Genomic DNA, 9,886 nt, shown 5'->3' with positions numbered 1-9,886 from the left:
CATGACACCTCAGGCCATCAAGGTAGAGATGCAACCTACAGATGGGCTCGTGATCGAGGGGTGGACCTGACCATGGACACTATAGCACAGGTTATTCATGACTGTGAAACATGTGCTGCAATCAAGCAAGCCAAACGGTCAAAGCCTCTTTGGTATGGAGGACGATGGCTGAAATATAAATATGGAGAGGCCTGGCAGATTGATTACATCACACTCCCTCAAACCCGCAACGGCAAGCGCCACGTACTTACAATGGTGGAAGCAACCACCGGATGGCTGGAGACATATCCTGTGCCCCACGCCACCGCCCGGAACACTATCCTGGGCCTCGAAAAGCAAGTCCTATGGCGACATGGCACCCCAGAAAGAACTGAGTCAGACAATGGGACTCATTTCCGAAACAACCTTATAGACACTTGGGCCAAAGAACATGGTATTGAGTGGGTGTATCACATCCCCTATCATGCACCAGCCTCTGGGAAAGTTGAGCGATACAATGGACTGTTAAAGACTACACTGAAAGCAATGGGTGCTGGGACATTCAAAAACTGGGACACACATTTGGCAAAGGCCACCTGGTTAGTCAATACCAGGGGATCTGCCAACCGAGCTGGACCTGCCCAATCAAACCTGTTACGCACTGTAGAAGGGGATAAAGTCCCTGTAGTGAACGTAAGAAACATGCTGGGTAAAACAGTCTGGGCTACTCCTGCCTCAGGCAAAGGCAAACCCATTCGTGGGATCGCTTTTGCTCAGGGACCTGGATGCACTTGGTAGGTAATGCAAAAGAATGGGGAGGTCCGGTGTGTACCTCAAGGGGATTTAATACTGGGTGAAAATAACCCATGAGTTGAATTGTATTATGTTAATTATTATATAATAATGTATGTCATCACTACCATGATTCCTATGTGACGATGTCCTATTAATAGTATCACAGTAACAACTACGTAGATACTAATGAATGAATTTTGATAGAATTGGACAAGCAAAGTGATGCGATGGAACGAGAACGGGCTTCAACGTGTGACAATCCAACATGACACACCATCTCTTCTGCCCTGAAAGACTGCGATGACAGATGGAGCCTGAAGTCAGTCACGGACTATGCAAACTCAGTGGACATTCTATATATTATAAATGAAAATGGTGGTCAATTGGAATGTATTGGGAATGGTGTAACCTGAGCATGACATAAATGGTATGGAATAAGGGGTGGATATATGTCCTGGTTTTAGCTAGGATAGAGTTAATTTTCCTCCTAGTAGCTGGTAGGGTGCTATGTTTTGGATTTAGGATGAGAATAATGTTGATAACACACTGATCTTTTAATTGTTGCAGAGCAGTGCTTACACCAAGCCAAGGACTTTTCAGCTTCTCGCTCTGTCCTGCCAGCAGGCAGGCTGGGGGTGCAGCAGGAGCTGGGAGGGGACAGACCCAGGACAGCTGACCCAAACTGGCCAAAGGGGTATTCCATACCATCTGACGTCATGCTAAACAATATATAGGGGTGGCTAGCCGGGGTGGGGGGCTGGCTGCTTGGGGATAGGCTGGGCATCTGTCAGCGGGTGGTGAGCAATTGCATTGTGCATCACTTGTTTTGTACTTTATTATTATTATTATTATTATTATTATTATTATTTATTTTCTGTCCTAATAAACTGTCTCTATCTCAACTCACAGGCTTCACTTTCCCGTTTCTCTCCCCCATCCCAGAGAGGGAAGGGGGAGAGTGAGCGAACGGCTGTGTGGTGTTTAGCTGCCGGCTGGGTTAAACCGCAACACCACTGCAGATGTTCATGGTTATCTTTTAGTCCTTTGATAAGCACTAAAAAAGGGAAAAGACTTAAAATTCTATCTGAAGTATCTTTTATGGCACATGAGGCAGCACCCCTTGAAATGAGCAGGGCTGGCCATGGTTGAGAGCTACTTTCTCATGAAAACCGTAGAGAAAGCTCTCCATTGCTGAAATCCTTGTTTGCAGTGAGAGCCATTACTGACTGTAAACTGCAGTGTACATATTGTGCTCAAGTTGCTCTGTGCCAGCCATGCCAAAATAACTGTCCTTGTGCTTATGCACAGCATATCCGAGGCACTGACATTTATTTTGAGCTCTTATCATCTAGAGAATCCTGGCTGCATGTTTGGTAAGTGTCTTTGTTTCGCTTTTCTTGACGGAGAGCAAGCAGGAGAGGATTCGTACCAGTCCATTCACTCTGTGCCACTCCATGTAGCTGTTCCTCGCTGCTCATGAGATGTTGCTGCGAATGAGCCAGTGCCCTCATCCATTTCCCCAGGACGTTGTGGAGAAGAAAAGCCCACGCACAGGTAGGATGGCTGTTACATACAGCTCCGTGATGTGCTGCTTCTGGAAAAGGGGATGGGGAATTTGTGAGAGGCATACCTACACCCTAGAAAAGTGACCGTGAAAAAGAGGTATTGTTACCAACCCAAAACACACTACTATATGGGCTGCCATGAAGATGATTAACTCTCTCCCAGCCAGATCTGATGCACAGACCGAGGATGTTCAATTCACAAAGAAACGAAATAGTCTGTTCTCCCACCACCACACTAAGCCCTTCTGCAAGCTTCTCCGAGAGATTCCCCAAACCAAATTAGCAGTTTTCTCCAGCATCTGCAGCTGGATGTTTTCTGCAGGCCAAATTCTGCCCTAATTAGTGACACCTGTACAAACACTTGGTAGTGGGGCTTGGGTGGGACTGATTTCCTCCTCATGTTTCATGGACAAAGGATGTTGACATAAGATTCAGTGTCTGTGCTTTTATCCCTAAATTGTAGATATTGCCTTGTTTTGCATATGATTTAAGGAAATGGAGTCTTGCCCTTAAATATAAAATCTTTTTTTTAAGAAGGGATGCCTTAAAGGTTAGATAACAGCTGTTATTTCTTTTGTTTGTGAGAAATCTGCATATCAACAGGATAAATAACTCTTGCCAGATGATAGAGATACTGGTTTATGGTCTTTTTTAATAACTGTTTTTAAAATACCTTGGTAAGCCCAACTAAGCTGTGAATGGAAAATAAGTGTAGTGTAAGCTTCTCTCTTCACCTCAGACTTTTGCTTTTGTCAACCTGATGATGGGACTCTATACAAATACTACTTAAACTGCGGAAGAAATACCATCATTTTCTAAACAGGGGATGGAGAATGCAAATGGTTATAAGCCACTGCGAATTAAATTTTGCCTGTGCATTGTATGTTCATACTCCTTGGTTCATGTGGTAGGTGGAAGACTAGACCTGGGTGAGTTGCTTAAGATTAAAATAAAAACCAGAACCAGTAGTGTTGCTCTCTTCTTTAAACTCAATTAAAATAGTTACTATCCTTTAAAAGCCTTTTAAAGACAGGGAATGGCAGGATTACAGTTTGCACGTTCTTACACATGCCATTCTTGGCATGAAAGTGAGTTGCCAGTCATCACGGAATATGCTTTGGCAGTACCTTTCTGACACTTCTGTGTGGGAGGTATAAGAAGAAACAGGGAGTCTGCTCTCTGCTGCAACCATTCTTTCAGGAAGGGATTTTTGAGGTGAAGTTGCTTTCTGTGAACTAAGCATCCGGGGTCATCAGAGATTTCCAAAGGAGGGAAGTGCTAAAGTTATAAAATGGCTTTATTTATTTATTTATGTTATTGGAGCAGTCACTTGATGTGACCAGAAATTTATGTCAGGTCTAATCTCTCTTCTAGTGAGCTCCAGCCTCCTGGGACCAAGTGAACCAGTTGGATGCCTCAGAAGATTTCTCTGATTTGTGCATGCTCCCTCTCCCTGGTGTTGCAGCAGAGCCTTGGCTGGTTTATGCCTCCTCCTCTCCTGGATGGTTGCAGCACAGAACGGGAAATTGCAATCATGCTGCCTGTAGTTTAAAAAACAAACACCCTAACTTGATTTTACCAGAGTTTGCTGGCAAGTAAGTGCCCAAGTGCATAATCCCAGAGCACAGCCCAAGCTCTTTTTGGATAAAGCCAGGAGTCTCCTCTATGATCTATTTTTGGTAGTCTTGCCTCTTTCCACTAATCCCACTGAAGGTACACAGCAGTGCAGTGATACACTGTAATTCTTGTTGGTGTAATGGTAAGCACGATGTCCAGTGATTATATTGTTCAGCCTTCCCCATGTTAACCTTGAGTGGAGGAAAAAAAGAGTACTGTGAGTTACAAGAGACAGGAGGAAGGAAGGCCTTTGGAGGGGCAATGTGCAAACCAATTTCCTGGAAAAGAGTGCTCTGTGTGCAAGATCTTTAAACTGTGAAGGTTTTAAAAGGCATGGTCACAGTCCTGCTGTTGAGGAGCTGCTGAACTGTGGCAGACTGCAGCCAGGCTGCAGTCAAAAGAAAACGTGAGTCTTGCTTCTAGCTGATGTGAAAGTAAAAGCCAAAAGCCAGGACTGATTCACAAACTTAAAAAAAAGAATGAATGAAGGGCAATTTAAATGCAAGAAAGCCTGATACTGATGAAACAGTCAGGATGAAATAGGGATTAGTCCAAAATCTAGCTATTTTAGAAGAGGAATATTTTTTTTTCCAAGCCTTTTAATTTGGTCATTTCTCCTATTTAGTTTCTTCAGTTTAGTCATAGTCAAATAGTCTTATTAGCAAATTACCAACACAGTAATAGATACATTATTAAGGCATTTTTTTGGAACACTGTGGGATTATTTTAAGTTTATTTGATTCACTTTGTTGTGGTTTAACCCAGCTGGCAGCTAAACACCACACAGCCGTTCGCTCACCCTCCCCCCTCCCTCTCTGGGATGGGGGAGAGAAACGGGAAAGTGAAGCCGGTGAGTTGAGATAAAGACAGTTTATTAAGACAGGAATATAATAATAATAATAATAATAATAATAGTGATAATGATAATAGTATTAATAATAATAATGTGTAAGAAACAAGTGATGCACAATGCAATTGCTCACCACCCGCTGACCGATGCCCAGCCTATCCCCGAGCAGCCGGTTGTCCCACCCCGGCCAGCCACCCCTATATATTGTTTAGCATGACGTCAGATGGTATGGAATACCCCTTTGGCCAGTTTGGGTCAGCTGTCCTGGGTCTGTCCCCTCCCAGCTCCTGCTGCACCCCTAGCCTGCTCGCTGGCAGGACAGAGCGAGAAGCCGAAAAGTCCTTGGCCTGGTGTAAACACTGCTCTGCAACAATTAAAACATCAGCATGTTATCAGCGCTCTTCTCGTCCTAATCCAAAACATAGCACCCTACCAGCTACGATGAGGAAAAATTAACTCTGTCCTAACTGGAACCAGGACACACTTTTACTTTGGAAGCCCCACAAACCAGCCATTGGTTTAAGGAAACCAAAGCAAAATTTTGCCATTACCCAAAGCAACCTGGATCTGTCTTCCATTTTACTTTGGAATCAGAGTTGAGTTGAGGAACAGTGTGCATCCTCAGACTTTTGATCCTCAGCTGAATTGATATCATGTAAAGGGCTTATCTTTGGCAAACTGCCACCTTCCTACTGTTGTGAAGTGATAGGTGCTTGTTAATTTATGCTGTAGTGCTACCTGAGACAGGCACACACAGAGTCAGTTGCTCCCCTACACAGCAGATACCATAACACCTGATCTTCACTCTTCTCATAGTTCAACAACAAATGCCATTCAACTGCTTTTATGGGGGTGAAGATGGGAGTGAATGAAAACAAGCAAGTGTATGTAGGTACACAAATCGTTGTCAGGCAAGGCAAGAAAGCCAGACTTAGTTCATTCTTCTCACCTTGACCTCAGATGTTGATGTTATCAGACCTTTACTATCATGGTAGGTGAGATTCCTTTTGTAGCATTACTTCTACCTTAACAGCACCTGGTGTGCTGTTCATTCACTTCTTCCATTATAGCTTTCTAGCTTTAACACCTCAGAACCACTTTTGTTTCTTAAACAGCTACTTTTTCATTTGTTTTAAGGCTCATCAGCTGTTTTGATCACCTCCCCCTTTGCTCCTAGCTTCTGAACCTTCCTGAGCTGTGCCTAGTCCTCTTTTTCCTGAGATGTGTCTTGGGGCTGCCAGAGCTTTTCTCAGACTGCAGGGTTTTACTCTGCTCCTTCCAAATCCCAGAGGGGGGGAAATAAAGGCATTTCCTGTGATGCAGGCTTCCATCTAGCTCCCCTCTGCACACCCTTGTGGTGGTCCTTTAGCAGGTGAGATCCAAGGTATTTCACAGCAGCTGGCTATCCTTCTCCATGCAAGCTAGGTTAAAATGACCTCTAAATGAAAGGACTTATTTGCAGCATCCAAAATGGAGAACACAAGGACAAATATTTATAAAAAGAGTTCTGAGGAAGCGAAAGGAAATTACTGCAAATCTACTGACACTGAATCTAAAAAGTCACCTTTCAACCTTTCATTTTCCTGTTCCCAACTATCTTATATAGACATTTTCCTGACTCAGGGGTCTTGCAGGTATGTGTTTTTGTGCACTGGGATCCAGGCAGCATTTACTGGAGATGTGCTTTTGCCAGCAAAACTGGCTCACTTCCATGGCCAGTCTTCTCTTGTGGAATCAGGCACAGGCTTATTTTTGATCTAGTCTTTACTTTTCCAAAACTTATTTCCTTCTGATCCTTTAGGAGGATGCATTCCCAATAAATACTTTTTCTCCTTCCTGGAGAGAGTTGAGAGTATTCTTGTTTCCCATCATTTCCCATCTCTAGTATTTAACTAGCTTTTTTTTTTTTTTTTTTTTTTTTAAACTGTTCCTGGAGTTACTAAGGAACAATGCCTTCGTTTTCCTCATCTGACACTCCAGACATATCAACATTAACCTTTCAATGTAAAATGTCACTATGCACTGAATTTTCTACTGGATATCAGGTCAAAAATTCACCATGACACTTGTCCAAAACTCAAAATTGGAAAATTCATGCAGCTCATTACCAACTCTTGAGATTGGACACAATGGTAATCGACTGATTTAGGCTGACTATTGGCCAATACTTACTTCTGAGGGGGTGATCTTGGGTTTTACAAAAGGTATGAGGATTGAGACTCAGGCTTTATTGGATGAAATGCAGAAGACTGACTTTCAAAACTGCTGTCGTCTAGTAAGAAGTAACTCTTGAGTCTTCCTATGTAGCTTTTAAAATTCAACGCCCATCTGGGAAGGATCCTTGTCTCTCTCATCTATTATAATATTACATGGAGTAAGAAAAAGTCAGTTATGCAGCTAATTTGAACAAGCTGGAGTTTTATAGAACAAAATGAAACTCTGTCCAGAAGCCGTTGCAACCTAGAGAACCACTGGCAGTGGCTGGCCATTTTACAAGGCTGTTTTAAGTCATTTTGCAAACTTAATTTAAGGTTGTTTTGCTGCAACCAGATGTTATTCAAAGAGAATAGCACTTTGTTTAGATATTTGCAGAGATTTAATATGTATGGAGCTGGGCATGTTGATTGTGCTAGGGTTTGCTTGAATAGTCTTCTGTGTGAAGATGCTGCTGTGGCCCTCCTCTCATTTGTACAGAGCTTGCCTCCCGCACTTTCTCACTGCTCTTTAAATCAGGATAAGAAATGCAGAGGTATTGGAAAGAGTGACATTTTTTTAATCCACTCCTTTGGTCTTTTGAATGACCATGTTCCACTATTAATAACAGTTTATAGCCTTCAACTAACCTGACATGCTTTGAAAAGTGCTCAGAGAAAGTATTACCATGTAAGTGGGCTAAGTGTGGCCACTGTGGACTTCTGCTAAAAAGTGTTACTGCTGGAACACTGCAGGGTATTCAGGTAATTTAGATGGGTGTTCATGCATGTGTAAGAATAAGTTCAAGTAGCCTGTCTTCATTCTCACTTTCAGCTTGAGTTCAAGTGGCATGAGTGCCCATGCATGGATATTTGTGGGCTGTGAATTTTAATTGTTTTTTCAGCTGGTCGATGGAGTGAACACTAGTAGTCCTCAGTAGGAGTTGTGCTCATTCCACTTAGAAGTAAAGACAATGCAATGTGATAGGCAGGAAAGTTCGCAGCTAGATGCTTTACAGTAAAATATGATTCTGTAGTTTCTAAAAGCTGGGATAATTATATAAATAAAAACACCTGATGTACATCATAAATCTGATTTCTCTGAAACTGTTCAAACCTTATTCACTGACATTGATCTTAGGAAAGAGATGAAACTGAAAACTCAACTTCTTACAGTAAGAGTACAGTGCCAGCTTCTCAATGTATCTTTCTATTGTAATGATCTTTCTGTTCTGTCAGTGCAATCTTTTGCATGGATTCATCTCTCTGTTGTTTCTACTGATGAAGTACCCATGCAATTGCTGTTAATCACTTTTGGAGGCACAGTCTGGGGCTGCATATCAGGACACCCATACATGCTGAAAAATACTCGGATCTCATTGCTACCTTGTAAGCCCATGACACTTTCAAATCTATTTCTGAAAAAAAAAAAAAGACAATCATGTCCTTGCTGTCCTATTATGCCATCTTAACAGCCAACTTTTCTGTTTTTGAGAAATTTCTGTGATATATTTTTGCTAGCTTTTAGTAATCACCAAATAATCCCTTCCATCTAGCAAGCTTGCTATGTGATCTAAGCAATGGAAAGGAAAAGGAATTGAATATATATGAATATATATTATTTCCTGTCCTCAAGGATTCTTTCTATAAAAGTGTTGTGCAGTCACAAGTTCATAACATTCCTGTCACAAGATACTGTGACAAGAACAGTTATAATCAGCTATTTTCATTGGACATAATGATTGGTAGTGCTCCTACACATCATATGATCTTGTCCTAGAAAGATAGTGGATTCCTGTCTGTACTCCTGGTGCTGAGAGCCATCCTGACGCTGCAAATATTGCAAAAGACAATGTATCCTTTGTATCAGGGTCAAATTCAAAGGATAGATCCAGTCCTTTGCCAGACAACTTATTGGCATAGATGAGCTACTTTCAGCCTCTGCTCAGAAGCAGGGGTGACAGTTTCAAAGTGTTTCTGTAAGAGATCTCTTTCTAGGCTAATAATGGCAGCAGTTTCAAACTAGCAGATTTCAGGGCAGATCAGTTCAACTTGAAAAAGACTCGGAGAAAACTTGGCTGGCCCAGTCTATTGTAGTGAGCTGCTGAGACAAATGTAGGTATCTGTTCCTGGTTCTCCTGGGACTCATCATTTTTTCTAATCAGTCAGCTGCAAAGCAGATGATACAGCACTCTTGAGTTGTAATCTCTGCTTACTTATTAGGTGTTCTTCAAGAAACTGATCTTAGGAGGCTGTGACTAATATTTTCATGGTGTGTGCTGGCTGCCCCTCTATTTCCTGGTATGCAATTTTAAGTGTGACTTCAGACCTGGGAAGTAAGGCTCTGCCCATCTCAAATAATTCCCTGTCCTCCCTCCCTGTGCTGTGCTGCTACTGCTCCCATTAGCAATGTAGCTTCAAAGCATTCACTGTAGGAAGGAGGGAAAAATGCAGACTAGCAATTCTCAGAAAGTCTTTCAATTTTGAATCCTGGTTTCAAAACAGCATGTCCTAATGACAAAATCCCTTGTTCAAGAAAAGGGACTCTTCCATAATTTTTATATATAGTAATTTTTGATGTGCATGCTCTTGCTGACACAGTTGACCTTGACAGATCATGGCAGCCTGAACACTTTAGTGAGGCATAGAGTAATCTGTGGTTTCTAAAAACAGTACCTGTGGATGTGGATGTAGTTTGGCTATATCTAATCCTTTGACAATTAATGAGGGAATGAAAATAAACCTAGCCTGGGACAGAGAGAATGAGAAGAGAGTAGTGAAATGGGTAACCCTGATGAATAATGAAAAGGGAAATTATTTTCTTGTAAGAAAATAACTTCCTTAGTCCACAATGTGGACCAGATTACTCTGGTTAAATTATTTGTATA

Source organism: Anser brachyrhynchus (genome assembly GCF_964034855.1).
Source record: "Anser brachyrhynchus genome assembly, chromosome: W".
NCBI lineage: Eukaryota > Metazoa > Chordata > Aves > Anseriformes > Anatidae > Anser > Anser brachyrhynchus.
The sequence above is the reverse complement of the archived record's forward strand: the minus strand, read 5'-3'. Positions refer to the sequence as shown.